The sequence below is a fragment of the Babylonia areolata genome, chromosome 19 (genome assembly GCF_041734735.1).
Source record: "Babylonia areolata isolate BAREFJ2019XMU chromosome 19, ASM4173473v1, whole genome shotgun sequence".
Classification (NCBI taxonomy): Eukaryota; Metazoa; Mollusca; class Gastropoda; order Neogastropoda; family Buccinidae; genus Babylonia; species Babylonia areolata.
Window position 1 is genome coordinate 35,287,481 of NC_134894.1, and position 16,021 is coordinate 35,303,501.

The window sequence follows — 16,021 nt, forward strand, 5'->3', positions numbered from 1 at the left end:
GTTTGCTGTGTCTGCGAGCGCGTGGTGTGTGTGTGTGTGTGTGTTGTAGTAGTTTTTAGTTTAACGTCTTTCCACTTTAAGTGATACTGGACAACAACAACAACAACAACAACAAAGAAGTGGGGGGGGAGTGAGGGGGGACAGTGAGGGGTGGGGGAGGGTGAAGAAGTGTGTGTATGTGTTTGTATAATTGTGCGTGCGCGCGCGCGCGCGCGCGCGTGTGTGTGTATGTGCGCGCGTCTGCGTGTGTGTGTCTGTGTGTGTGTCGGTGGCTGCGTGTGTGTGTCTCTGTGTGTAGTTGTAAGTGTAGGAGGTGTGTGTGTATGTGTGTGTGTGGGGTGGGGGGGATGTCTGTGAGTCTGTTTATATATTTCTGTGTCCGTGTCTGTTTTCTTGATTAAAGCCAGCATGTAAGTCGGTGTATAAGTGTATACATCCAGGTGTACGCCGTACAAGCATTGGTTTCATGCTTATGAATATAACAAGTATTTTCACACGGGCGCTCATGTGTGTGTGTGTGTGTGTGTGTGAGAGAGAGAGAGAGAGAGAGAGAGAGAGAGAGAGAGAGAGTGTGTAATTGTCTTTGTCTGATGCGTGCATGCGTGTGTGTGTATGTGTGAGTGTGTGTGCAGTGTGGGAGGGGGGCCGAGGAGCGTGCGAATGTGTATATATACGCGCGCAGGTGTAGGTATATGTGAAAGTTATTTAAGTGATAAAAATCATTTTTCAATGCAAAATCTTTGGTAATTATTCCCGGAGTTTTCCCTGTCTTTCTGTCAGCGTGATAATACCACTGGGTAAAATATCTGAACATGCCTCAGTTGACAAAACTGAAGAGATATTTATATGGGAGAGAGACAGAGAATGACAGAGAGGGACAGAGAAAGAGAGACATGTGTGTGTGTGTGTGTGTTAGTGACTTGAAAATATTGAAATAACAGTTTGAATACAAACAAATGACACACCACGGACATAAGCTTTTAAGAGAGAAACAAACATGTGGTGCAACAAAATTTTCACGTCCTCAATAAAACAATGAAGAATATTTTTTTTTGCCAAGTCAAACCACAAAATAAAATACCAATAACAAATGTAAAAACAAAAACATACAACAACTAAAAAAATATGAATTGCCTCTGTGGTGCAAAATATCTCTTTGTATTGTGTAGAGGCCAGCAGTTCTGCGAAACTGATGCTCTTTTCTCGACTTTTTTCTTTGTTCTGCATCCCCACGGTTTTCAACACCCGCGCTGAGTCGGATACATCCAACTTTTATTACTCTTGCAAAAAAAAAAAAAAAAAAAATCAAACAGTCATCGCAAAAACCACACACACACACACACACACACACACACACACACACACATTTATATATATAGCTGCTTCCGCTGTTCTTGATGTGACAGTTGGTATACTTCAGAGTTAGAGGACCGTGTTTTGACTGCTGACACGATCTACACCAATATAGGTACACACACACACACATGCGCTTGAACGCACGGACACGACCTACACTGATATAGGTACAGACTCATACATATGGGCGCGCGCGCGCACACACACACACACACACACACACTCACACACACACACACACACACACGCGCGCGCGCGCATACACCGTGCGCTCGCATATGTAGCAAATGTTCTGTTGGAGAAAAGCTGGGGGCGTGAGGAGGGGCACGGGGATGGGGGGCATTTTCGGCGGAGGGGACGTTTCGAGATACAAGTGGGTTACATTTTCAGGGTGAGGGGACATTTCAAAACGAGGCTAAAACGCAAAAAAGGGGACATTCTGGCCGCTAAAAACGTACGCATGGGACATTATGAACAGCGAGAAAGTCCACGGGGGACATTCAAAGCGGTCAAATTGTCCCCCGGGGACGTTTCCGGGGTGGGGGACAGTCTGGGATGCTATACCGGCGCAACAGGTGTACCACTTCATTCTCCGTTTCCTGACAACTGTGTGGAGGACATCATGGGGTACTAATTGCTTATAGCAACTTGCTGCAGACCTCATATCAGTCTTCGTTTGCGACATGGTTTGTGTAGTGTATGCCTAAGATCTTCCGGTAGCATATCAGTTCAGTTGTTATCACTTAGTGATCTTTCTTTGCACTGATGTCAGTGCTGCGTGACAGCATCGCCGGCATCGAGTCAAGTTTCGCAGGCGTATAGGAAGACAATGACACATTGATGCTTTTCAGTCCCCTCCCCCCCTCCCCCGCCCTCCTCCCCACTCGATGGTTTGGTGTCTTGTATCGCAGCTACTGTTTGTCTCAGTGCAGTCCTCGCTACCATTTCAGGTTTTGAGCCGTCATCCGATGTGATTCGGATGGAGCCAAAGCACTAGTACTTGAATGTCCGCCGCTTATCAGCGCGGCAGTTACCGAGTTGTTTCTAAACTTGTGCCGCAGACTTAAATGTCTAAAGTGATACCTAAGGTGCTGTTGGTCATGAGTTCAGTCTTCAGTTTTTGCAGTGATTTCCATGACGGCCAAATGCATAGGCCGCTTTGCCGTCCAGATGTTCCACCAAGCCAATTCAGTCATCTTCACCCAAGTTCCTCAATAGTGCAAGACCATCATTATCATGCAGACTGAGGATCATTCTTCCCTAAATGGAAACTGTGTCTTCATGATCTTCCCATGCGTCTTCCATAATGCTCTCCAAAAAGACATCGAAGACGGACGCGACAGCCGGAGATATCTCTGAGTCAGTGATGCACCGACTTCAGTCAAGGCCGTAGTGCTGAGAACCACGGCTCTCCCGGCTTCAGTTACCATTCAAGACTGAGTACAGCGCTTGTTCCCTTGCCATTGTGCAGTTGTTCGATTACTCGGATAAGGTTGGCATTGATGTTGAACATCCTCACGGTAGACCATAAGGCAGCATGCCATACCATGTGGAAGGGGAGCGTGTCGATACTCCCCCATGTCGATACTCCCCTGTGTCAATACTCCCCCGTGTCGATACTCCCCCATGTCGATACTCCCCCGTACACACTACACACACGTGTGCGTGCGTGCGTGCGTGCGTGCGTGCGTGTGTGTGTGTGTGTGTGTGTTGTTGTTGTTGTTGTTGTTGTTGTTGTCGTCGTCTTCTTCTTCAGTTTAGCGTCTTTTAGCCATAAGTGTTATTTGACAAAGATAGGGGGGAAAAGACGGCTACTGGTGAGGGAAAAGTAACTGTTCATGTGTGTGTGTGTGTGTGTGTGTGTGTGTGTGTTGGATAATTATAATTGGTGAAATTTTGCTTAAAAATTGAGATTACAATAAAACATCCTTAGAACGAAATGCTAATGATAATAGTAAGCGAACTTGACTAATCAACAAAGATTTGAATCGGTATGATTAAGCATTGATAACCAAAATAATGTAATGCGATTAGCAACATATATACAGGTAAAAAAGATATTAATTAATTGTATGATTTATTTACGGCATATGGTTTTGAGGGGTGGGGTTATGCGTCAGTGTTTGCGTGGATTGTTCATGTTTTCGATTCTTTTTATTGATTGTTTTCACACACACACACACACACACACACACACACACACCGTTTTGCCGCTGTAAGATTTAGCACGGATAATTCATGTTACATTATTTGTAATACATAAAATAAAGAAGGCAATTAATCAGTTGTGTGTAGCAATTACCGCTCGTTGCATTTAAAAAAAAACATATATTTTCGTTTCGTTTTTATTGATTATTTTCACACACACACACACACACACACACACACACTATGTGCCGCAACATGTGTAAGCCTCGAGTTCGTGAACGAAATGGTTATTTCAATGAGTTCTGACCTGACTGTGTCTTTTAAAGATCTGATACCGTGAAGAACTGATTTACTATCAACACAAAATAGAATCTGAAACGAGATTATACATTTTAACACCATCAGAATTGTTCAGCAGTGATGAAGAACTTTTTAGAACTTTTCCAGATGAAGTCTCTGTTGAGACTTAAGGTTTTGGAATAACGAAAGCAGCACTTGACTTACTATTCACAACCTCCACCAGAGTAAGCATTACCATTTGCTACCTTAAAGATTATTGAATAAACTCACATACACCTACACGTGGGCGCATATACAGGAATCCACTCGCCCCCACCCTCCCCTCCGCCCCTCTAGAAACACACGCACGCACGCACGCACGCACAGACACACACAGACACACAGACACAGACACAGACACACACACAAACTCGAGGCTTACACATGTTGCGGCACATATTGTCGCCATGCACATAATTATTGTCGCCGGCAATGTATGCCAGGAGAGACACACCAACAGATCAACTGTACCGGCGATACTGCATGCGAGCTATAACATATTGCGGCATATAATACACACATTTTCAAAATTCATATGAGGCTTAGTAATGATGCAAAGAGCATATATTACGTAATTTTGAAAACGCACTCTCTAACTTAACAATACCACATTAAATACACATAATTAATATACCTGTCTGAATATCTGTTGGACTGTATCATAGACTAATGCCTACACATGTGTACACTCTAGAAGCTTGATTATTGGGTGTTTGAAGTGATTTATGAATATTTTTAATCTGAAAGTGCTGTGTCAGGAATATAGTAAATTAAACACAATAAAATGGAAATACAATCAGTGTACATTATATACAGTTGCACTATTCATTGGAAACTCTATACCAGCATCACCATCTGTCTGCCTGTTTATCCATCCATCTCTCTCTCTCTTTCTTTCTCTCTCTGTCTCTCCCTCTCCCCCCACACCCCCCATCTCTCTGTCCTTTTTGCCAGGATGAACTGAAACTGAATACCATTTATTGTTTGTTATATGTACATTGATTTGCGGATGAATTTCTTCAAGACTGTTTAAATATGTTTCCAAGGACACTTCTCCGATCAAACAACAAGCAGATGAATTGTCAAATATTTACCTTAATTATAAAATTATACGAGACGTTACAAGACAAAAAGATAAGGTGTGATGCATCAGTAAAGTTACTCAATTGCTCTCAGCGTGTATACTGATTAGCAAACAATGTTTTTGCATCGTGTTAAACTGCACGTGAAGCGGAGAAATCAAAGGATTATGTCGTTATGGAAAAAAACCAAACAAACCAAAAACAAACAAACAACAAATAAATATTTGGTCAGAAATTACTGCCCTTCGCCTAACAGAGGGAACATCCACCTTCACTCCCCTTACTGCCAATCTTCGACGACTGACTGAGTAATATCCGTCCCTCTCCACACCACCCTCCTGTCTCTGTCTAATTCTTCATCATGATGTAATGTGTTCAGTCTTAAGGATAAAGTCCTGTCATGTACTAGATTGAATAATAAGTGACTTCAACACACACATACACACACACACACACACGTGCGCGCACGCGCGTGCACCAAATAAATACATAGATATCTCTCTCCATTCCTCCCTCTCTCTCGGCACACACACACACACACACACACACACACACACACACACACACACCAAGAGAGGGGTGAGGGAGGCATGGAGATAGATTTATATTTGTTTATTTATGTGTGTACGTCTTTTTAAAGACAGAGCAGACTATATTTTGATCTTGATGATGAATAAGACAGAGAAAGACAGGAAGGTTGGGTGGTGAGGGACGGATATAACTCAGTTGATTGTTGAATATTGGCACAAAGGGTAGTGAAGGTGGACGTTCCCTCTATTAATCAAAGGGCAGTAATTTCCAACTAAACCCATTGGCTTTTTTACCCAAACGACATAATCCTTTGATTTCTCCGTTTCACATGCAGATTGACACGATGGTAAAGCATTGTTTGCTAATGAGTATACACGCTGAGAGCAGCTGAGTAACTTTAGTGATGTATCACACCTTATCTTTTTGTCATGGAACGTCTTGTGGTAAGATAATTATGTAAGATTTGCTTTTGTAAAAGGGTGAAAAACCAAGAAAATGTGGTAATCATGCCCTATCAAATTATGCAAAAACATTTTATGAAATGAATATAGGGCTTTAGTATCATTGGTAAAGCAGTAAAAACTCGGGTAATGAAAAAATTTGAAATATGAAATACGCTAGAATTTGCTAAAGTGGATACACCAGGGCATTATGGGTATTTTAGTTTGGTAGGGTGGCATTGTAGCGGGAAAATGCCTGCAAAAACTAGTTTTGAGTTAGGGTGATCTCTGTGGGGATCACACCCTATAATGTGTGGTCTTTCTTCCCCCCCCCCACCTTTTTTTTTTTCTGTGACAAGTGTCTGCAAGGTCAGATGGAAGATGTAAAGCAGGTGAGGGAGAGTTTAAGTGGGGGCGTAGGATCTAGGAGAACATAGGGGTGGAGGGCATGGTGGGTAGAGATAGGGAAAGGACAAAAAAGGATAGGGGGTCATAGGCAAAGGGTGAGAGTAAGATAGGGCGCAGGGTGTGTGTTCACGACCAACAATTCTACTACATTCTTTAGAGAAAAATATGTCGTCTTTTTCTTTCTTTCTGTTGAGAAGAGTCTGCAGGTGATTATATCAAATACAGGATTACTGCATGGGGCAGGAGGGGATCACAATAATTATATTCCTCCGTTCTTTGGAGGAAAGTGTAGGAGGGGCAAGGGAGAATAGGACAGGTGGAAAGATAGGGAAAGGGAGAGTCGGACAGGTGGGAGATGGGGTAAGGGAGATTAGGACAGGTGGTAAGATAGGGAAAGGGAGAGTGGGACAGGGGAGGTAGGACAGGTGGGAGATGGGGAAAATGGAGAATAGGACAGGGGGGAGAAATGGATGGATGGGAGAGTAGGAGAGGGGGAATAAGGGGAGCAGGACTGTGAGACTAGGCCAGGTGGGGTGGTAGGGGGAAGGGAGAGCAGGATAGGGGGAAACAGGGAGAGTAGGATAGGGGGGAAACAGGGGGAGTAGGACAGGCGACAGATAGTGGTTGGGGGGGGGGGGGGGGACTAGGACAGGTGGGGTGGTAGGGGAAAGGGAGAGTAGGACTGGGGGGGGGATGACAGGAGAGTAGGACAGGGGGGATATGGAAGGTGGGTGAGTAGAACGGGGAGGAGGGGGGGAGGGAGAGTAGGACAGGGGATGGGCATGAGAGACTAGGGGAGGATGAGTAGGTGGGGGAAATGTGGGCAGGGAGAGTATGATAAGGTGTGTGTGTGTGTGTGGGGGGGGGGGGGTCACACCCAATCATTCTACTCCATTCTTCGGAGGAAAATATGTGGTCTTTTTTCTTTCTTTCTGTTGTGAGGAGTCTGCAGATTATTATATCAAATACAGGGTTACTGCATGAGTAGGAGGTTGAGCAGTGGAGGGGGTCGCCACACTGTGGGTAACGGGAGTAGAAGCGTGTAAGAAGGGGATAGTAGGATGCGGGAGGGGGGAGTAGGCGGAAAGGAGAATAGGACTGGGCTGGGAAATGGGGGGATGGGAGAGTAGGACGGGGGTAGATGGGCATGGGGGAGAGTAGGACAGGGGGAAGATAGGGGGTGGGAGAGTAGAACAGGGGTGAGATGGGGGATAGGAGACTGGGACAGGGGGGAGATGAGGGAAGGGAGGGTAGGACAGGGTGGAGGTGGAGGGAGGTTAGGATGGGGGAGATGGGAGAGTAGGACAGGTGGGAGATTGTTTGATGGGAGAGTTGGACAGGGGGTGAGTAGGACGGGGTGGGGGATATGGGGTAAGGTGAATAGGATGGGCGTGGGGGAGAGATGGAATGAGATGGAGGTGGGAGAGTAGGACTGGGGAGATGAGGGGAGGGAGAGTAGGACAGGAAGAGAGATGGATAGGAGGGGATCACACTCAACAATTCTACTCCTCCGTTCTTTGGAGGAAAATGTGTGGTCTTTTTTTCTTCTTTTTTTTTCTTTGTGTAAAGCGTTTGCAGGTGATTGTGTCAGATGGAGGGTTACTGCATGGGGTGGGAGGTCGAGCAGTGGAGGAGGTAGTCAGACTGAGGGTAATGGGAATAGGAGGGTGTGCACTGCGGATAGTAGGAAGGGGAAGGGGGAGTAGGGGTGATAGGAGAGTAGGACTGGGCTGGGAAATGGAAAGATATGAGAGTAGGACAGGGGGTGGAAGGGAGAGTAGGATGGGGGAGATGGGGGGTGGGAGGGGTGGGGGGTGATAGAGTAGGACAGGGAGATGCAGGATGGATATTAGGACATGGGGAAGAGTAGGACAGTATACAGTAGAATATAGGGGAAAGGGAGAGTAGGACAAGGGGGAGATGGTGGGAGTGAGAGTAAGACAGGGGGGAGATGGTGGGAGTGATAGTAGAACAGGGGGGAGATGATGGGAGTGAGAGTAGAAAGGGGGGTGGGGGGTGGAAGGGAGAGTAGGACAGTGGGGAGATGATGGGAGTGAGAGTAGGACAGTGGGGAGATGATGGGAGGGAGAGTAGGACAGTGGGGAGATGATGGGAGTGAGAGTAGGACAGTGGGGAGATGATGGGAGGGAGAGTAGGACGGGGGAGATGGTGGGAGGGAGAGTAGGACAGGGGGAGATGGTGGAAGGGAGAGTAGGACAGTGGGGAGATGATGGGAGTGAGAGTAGGACAGTGGGGAGATGGTGGGAGGGGGAGTAGGACAGGGGGGAGATGGTGGAAGTGAGAGTAGGACAGGGGGGAGATGGTGGGAGTGAGAGTAGGACAGGGGGGAGATGGTGGGAGTGAGAGTAGGACAGGGGGGAGATGGTGGGAGTGAGAGTAGGACGGTTGGGAGATGGTGGGAGTGAGAGTAGGACAGGGGGGAGATGGTGGGAGGGAGAGTACGACATGGGGGAGATGGTGGAAGTGAGAGTAGGACAGGGGGGAGATGGTGGGAGTGAGAGTAGGACAGGGGGGAGATGATGGGAGTGAGAGTAGGACAGGGGGGAGATGGTGGGAGGGAGAGTACGACATGGGGGAGATGGTGGAAGTGAGAGTAGGACAGGGGGGAGATGGTGGGAGTGAGAGTAGGACAGGGGGGAGATGATGGGAGTGAGAGTAGGACAGGGGGGAGATGGTGGGAGGGGGAGTAGGACATGGGGGAGATGGTGGAAGTGAGAGTAGGACAGGGGGGAGATGGTGGGAGTGAGAGTAGGACAGGGGGGAGATGGTGGGAGTGAGAGTAGGACAGGGGGGAGATGGTGGGAGTGAGAGTAGGACAAGGGGGAGATGGTGGGAGTGAGAGTAGGGCAAGGGGGAGATGGTTGGAGTGAGAATACGATAGAGGGGAGATGGTGGGAGTGAGAGTAGGACAGGGGGGAGATGGTGGGAGTAAGAGTAGGACAAGGGGGAGATGGTGGGAGTGAGAGAAGGACAAGGGTAGGGGGGGATAGTGGGAGTGAGAGTAGGACTGGGGGGGAGATGGTGGGAGTGAGAGTAGGACAGGTAGGACACACACACCTAGAGAGTGGTGAGGGAGTGATATAGATAGATTTATGTTTATTTGCTCATGTATGCGTGTCTTTTTAACCACTGTCTATTAGATATATCATATTCCGTGCATGATAAGACGATATCCTAAAGACTGAACAGAGATTTTGATCTTGATGACGAATTAGACAGACCCACACGGGGAAGAGGAGATAAAAGGATCCCTAAACAAAGCCTGCCTCACCTAGTACCTAGTAGGAAACCACACCTACTTGGACATCCAACACTAGCGGTCGAAAACAACAGAAGAAAAGAACCAGGAGTCATGCCCTGACTCTGGGTGCCTGGAATGTTCGCACCATTTGGGACAGAGACGACAGACCAGAAAGGCGCACGGCGCTCATTGCTTGAATGCTAGATCGCTACCAGGTGGACATAGCAGCCCTGAGCGAAACCAGGTTTGCCGGTGAAACCCAGCTGGAGGAAGCTGGAGGGAGCTACACCTTCTACTGCATTGGGAAGGCACCCCAAGAACCTCAGGCGTGGGTTTTGCCATACAAACCAAACTTGCACGACAGCTTGACAGCCTTCCACGTGGGATAAACGATAGGCTGATGACCCTGCGTCTGAAGCTGTCCGAGGATCGCTTCGCCAGAGTTATCAGCTATGTCCTGACGATGACCAACCCTGATGACATCAGCAGTAGACAGAAAGGACAGGCTAATTATCCTTGGGGATTTCAATGCCCGCGTCGGCGTGGACTTCTCCTCGTGGCCAAAAGTCCTAGGACAGCACGGCACTGGCAAGTGCAACTCAACGGACTGCTTTTGCTCTCGCTCTGCGCGCATCATGGACTGACCATCACCAACACCATCTTCCAACAAGTGGACAAGTACAAGAACATATGGATGCACCCCCGCTACAAGCAGTGGCACATGCTGGACTATGTGATTGTCCGGCAGAGGGACCAGAGGTGCACGCTGCATGAGAGGAGCAGTCTGTTGGTCGGACCATCGCCTTGCACGCAGTAACATCAGATTTGCACGCAAGCTCCAGCCAGCCAGGCAGAAACCCCCTAGGAAGCTGAACATCCACCGCCTCCCCATCACCAAAGACGTGCTGCATCGCCGGCAAGATCTTCTCCCCCATCATATTGAACAGACTGGTTGACCATGTCTCCAACACTGTCATCCCTGAAGCACAGTGCGGCTTCCGCTCAGACAGGGGAACATGTGACATGGTGTTTGCCGTACGCCAGATGCAAGAGAAGTGCCGTGAGCAGAACAAGGAGCTCCACGTGGTATTTGTAGACCTGACTAAGGCCTTCGACACGGTGAACCGCCGTGGTCTGTGGAAGATCCTCCTAGTTCGGCTGCCCAGAGACTCTAATCCAGCTGATTGCGTCATTCCATGATGGCATGCAGGCGTGAGTACAGGAAAGTACTGACATGTCAGATCCGTTCCCTGTGATAAATGGAGTGAAGCAGGGCTACGTCCTGGCACCCACACTGTTTTCCATTCTCTTCTCTGTCATGGTGATTGACGCCTTCCAAGACTGTGACCGGGATATCTACATTCAGCTTCGCACAGATGGCAATCTTTTCAACTTGCGGCGACTCCACGCTAGGTCCAGGGTGTTTGGGGCAATGTTAAGAGAGTTCCTCTTCGCTGATGACTGCGCGCTTGCTGCACACACCCATGAGGACATGCAGTTCATTATGGACAGGTTCTCAACCTCCTGCATGCGCTTTGGACTCACCATCAGCCTTAGCAAGACCGAGTCCATGTATCAACCAGCTAGCTCACAGAACGCCAGTGCCTGCCCCCCACCTGCAATCAAGATCGATGACACAAAGGATCAAGTTAGTCGACAAGTTTTGCTACCTGGGCAGCACCCTATGCAGTAACAGAGCCCTTGATGCAGAAGTGACGCTGCGCATCGCCAAGGCCAGCTCCGCCTTTGGCAGACTCAACAACAAGCTGTGGAACAACAAAGGCATCAGGCTCAGCACCAAAATCAAAACCTACAGAGCTGTTGTGCTGACCACCTTGTTGTACTGTTGTGAAACATGGACGACGTATCGCCGTCACATTCAACAACTTGAGCAGTTTCACCAGAGATGCCTATGAAAGATCCTCGGCATAAAGTGGCAAGACAGGGTCTCCAACCTCCAGGTCCTAGAGAGGAGCGGCCCGCCCAGCATCGAAAGCCTGCTGATCCAGTGCTGGACAGGACACGTTGTCCGCATGACAGATAGCAGGATCCCGAAGATGCTACTGTATGGCCAGCTGAAGGAAGGCTACCGCGAACTTGGAAGACCCTGCAAGCGCTTCAAGGACACCTTGAAGACAAACCTCAAAGCCTGTGACATAGACATCGCTTCCTGGGAAACTGATGCCCTTGACCGCTCTCGCTGGAGGATGCTGTGCTCTAGTGGCATAAAGACGTTTGAAAACAAGTGAACGCTGGCCATTAAGGGGAAGCGTGAGCGAAAGAAGCAGGGCTCAACTTCTGGAGACGTTTTCCCTTGCAACACCTGTGGGAAGTGCTGTGCATCCAGAATCGGCCTCTTCTCCCATATGAGGACACAAACCGACAGATAAGCCTGCCTGCCTACTCATCCGTCGGTCCGACGGGAGACTCCATCATCATCATCATTATATTCTCCCAGGTCAGCCTTGGTCAGTGACCAGTGGTGGTCAGGTGGTCAGCGACGGTCAGTGGTCAGCAATGGTCATTGATGGTCAGCGGTCATTGGTGGTAGACCTTCAAGTGACCATAACCCCCCCCCCCTCACACAGACACATACACATCCCATACCCAGGCGGGAGGAGGGGGGGAGGTCATAATGATTTCCCGAAAGTTTCATCGATTTGCCATCTAAATATACCTGTCTGCCAAAAACGATTTACGGTATGAATATACCAGGGTATGATTAAAAAAGACACTGTTTTTATATTGTCGAGAAAGTGTGTGATCAACAAAAATTTGACTAAGATTAGGTTTGTAGAGATTCATATTATATCACTCCGAGTTAGTCTTTTACTATCAAGAATGACCAGCTAAAATGTACCCTAGCGTTACAGGCATTCTGTTATTGACCTATTTCTTTCCAGCGGTATTTTTCTTTTCAGTTTGAACTTATTCCATATGTGACCAAGCGTGCTATGCTTGCTCCAACACTATTCACGCACAAGCCAGAGCAGACGACGTTTTCACTTCTAACCCTTGCACGGAATATGTGACGTCACTCTGCTTACATCATTTTGTCCTGCCCAGACACCTGCTCACAGCTCGCCCAATGTCGCATCGCGGTACATCATTGGCTGAGAAGAAACTTGTGTTTCTGTTCCACCGTAATTAATTAATAACTCTTTTGGCAGATCAGTAAACTACTAGTATTATATACTGGCAGAATCGTCTTAATTCCATCTTTAAATCTATTCCATTTATGTTTGCCTACGTGAAACTGATTTAACGCAGTTTGTAATTTTCAGCGACGAGCTCGTTAAAACTGACCCTGTTCAGGTGACTTAAATTAAGATTATAAATTCATCTTAAATAATCAACACTTCATTTTACATTCATTATAAAGTAGGCGTTGAGCTCTTTCTTTTGCAACTTATCCGACGCAAACCGGTTCAGTAATCATCTAGAAATCTGTCACTGAACACCTTGTAACAAGCACAGTTCTCATCAGATTTCTTCAGATTAGTGACGATCTGATCGCAAGCACACGTGACGGACTTTGTGGTCCGCTAAACTTGCATAAATTGGCACAGTGAATGATGAGTGGTCATTTCATACCTGGTCAGTCATCTGACCAGAGCCTGCTCTCTCTCTTGCTGTGTCGCGGGCAGTGTGTGGTGTGTGTCCCCACAACGGCTGACACTTCGCTACGTATCGCTGTAAGTACTAGTGTGTAGAATGTGTTGATTTGTAAATTGTATTATTCGACACAGTACTTGTGTTCATATAAGTATGTTCAGTTATTGCTATGTTCAGTTTATTCTTTGTTCAGTTATTGCTTTGACATGTTAGTCACAGCTCGGCTATGATTGATCTAGAAAATTGCCATGTCGTCATATGCTCGTATCAGTATTCCATTTGATTCTTAACGTCACAGTCAGTGACGTCTCTCGACACAGATAGTTTGTTCCAGAATGTTCCAGTGAGTGCGTAAAGTTCATTCACCACTTAATGGTTAAGCCATGGTGGTTCTTCACTTACTATCTGGTCTATCAGTTTGCCAATATTATATCTAATCCACTGATTCATTTGAGTCACTTTGACACAGGATAAGCTTTACCTAGTCTATACTGTCAGTGTACTTTCACCAAGTCAGCATTGTTTCAATCACTTTAACTGAGCTATTTAAATGTATTAGAAATGTCATTTGATGTCAGCGTTTGGTCTTCACACATATGCATTATGTTGTTGCGTATCCCAAACCCGAGTGATAATCTTTCCATGTAAAATGTGTACATGCGCTTTATTATTCACTTGTGTTGACCTGTTGTACTTATGACATTTGTTTGTGTCATTTCAGGCACTGTCTTCTTCTCTTTTTGTCTTCTTCTTCTTAGACTTCTCTTAGTTCTCGTCTTCTTCTTAGTTCTTCTCATATATATCTTCTTCTCTTAGTTTTTCTCCATGTAACTATTGTAAATAAAACAATAGAAAAACCCATTTGTGACTGGCCTCTATATGTCCCTGGCCTTTGCGTGGGATCTTGTCTATCCTTTCATTCAATTAATCATATTTAGTTAAGTCTTTTGTGCTGTACCCTTCAGTAACCACTCGGTACACGGCTACACATAAAGTCCTTGGTTTTCTTTGTAAATTGTGACAAATTACATTGATTAACTTTAAAACCATCATCAATACTGAATCTCATATCGCGGCGAAACAGTGTGAATGTGTGTGTGTGTGTGTGTGTGTGTGTGTGTGTGTGTGTGGTGTTCACCGAATAATGTATTTACTGTGTGTCAGCGGGATGCACACAACGTATATGTTTGTGTATAAGTGTGTGTGCGGGCTGAGAGACAGAGAAAGAGAAAGAGAGAGAGAGAGAGAGAGAGAGAGAGAGAGAGAGAATAAGAGAGAATTAGAGATAGTGGCAGAGAGGGGGAGCGATAAAGAAACAGAAAATGAGACGGAGAGAGAGAGAGAGAGAGAGAGAGAGAGAGGGAAGAGAGAGAAGAGAGAGAATGAGAGATACAGAGAGAACTCAGAACTGTTTTAATGTACATCGGCCTTGGGCCACAATACAAAAGGACTGGGGTCCGGAGAGATAGACAGAGAGAGAGTGGCCGAGAGGGGGAGAGACAGACAGAGAGAGAGAGAGAGAGAGAGAGAGTGGCAGACATGGGGAGACAGACGGAGAGAGAGAGATACAGAGAGAGACAGAGAGTGGCAGAGATGGGGAGACAGAGAGAGAGGCAGAGAGGGGGCGACAGAGAGAGAGAGAAAGAGAGAGAGAGAGAGAGTGGCAGATAGGGGGAGAGACAGAGAAACAGAAAATGAGAGACGGAGAGTGAGTGAGAGAGAGAGAGAGAGAGAGAGAGAGAGAGGGAGACAGAGACAGAGACAGAGGGAAGAGAGAGAATGAGAGAGAGAGAGACTGACAGAGGGAAGAGAGAGAGAGAGAGAGAGAGAGAGAGAGAGAGAGAGAGAGAGAGAGAACAGCGGGCTCAACACACAAGTCACTGCTCAACTCTGAAGGCGGACGGCTGGTATGAAGAGAACACATAACACATTCATCATTCCACATCTTTGATCCGAAGCAAAAAGCATTATCAGTCACAAATATATACATACATCTGTATTTGACTGTTTTTGGATCTTTGTGAGAGGGAGTATCGACACGGGGGAGTATCGGGCTGACCCCGGCTGACCCCCATGTGGAAGGCCTCCTTCAAGTCAACACTGAAAAATATTATATACCTACCCCTGTGTACGTAGTACGGGTTTTACTCTTTTTTTTTAACAGAAAAAAGTGACTTTGATGAGTGGAACATTCAGTGTGTGTAACTGATGCACATACACACACAAAACTGAGTTTAAAATTGAATGTTAATCATAGATACTGAGGCCACGTACGTGACCTCTAAACATACAGTTTAAAATGGCGCCAGTGTAATCCCTGACACCGTGCTCGGTAGGCTACTGCTCAGTGCTAGCTACTACTACTGTTTCGACTGTATCAAACTATAAAGGCATCACTGAAATGGTTATACGCTATGTCTCGTTCGCGTGTCTTAACATTTCTTTAAAAAAAGAAAAAAAAGAAAAGAAAAAAAGAGAAAAAAAGGAAAGAAAAAAAAGAAAAGAAAAAAAAGTTTCGTTGGCACATGATCATTAATGGGCAATGACACATGATCAGTCATGGCAACACATGGTCACTCTGCCAACAGCCTTACTCACAATCTTTTTCATTGAAAGATCCTTCCGTCAAACACTACCCACCTGTTTCAGTTTCCAAGACCACTATTCCCGGAAAAAAACACAACAAAAAAAAACAACCCCCAAAACCCCAATGAGAGAGCGAGAGCGCACAATGACACGTGTGACGGAATCATTCTTTCAAGAGTGAAAGGGGGGTGGGGGTACCATCTGGACGACGTACCTTCAGTTTCTGTGTGCATATTTCTGACAGGTGTTTGGGT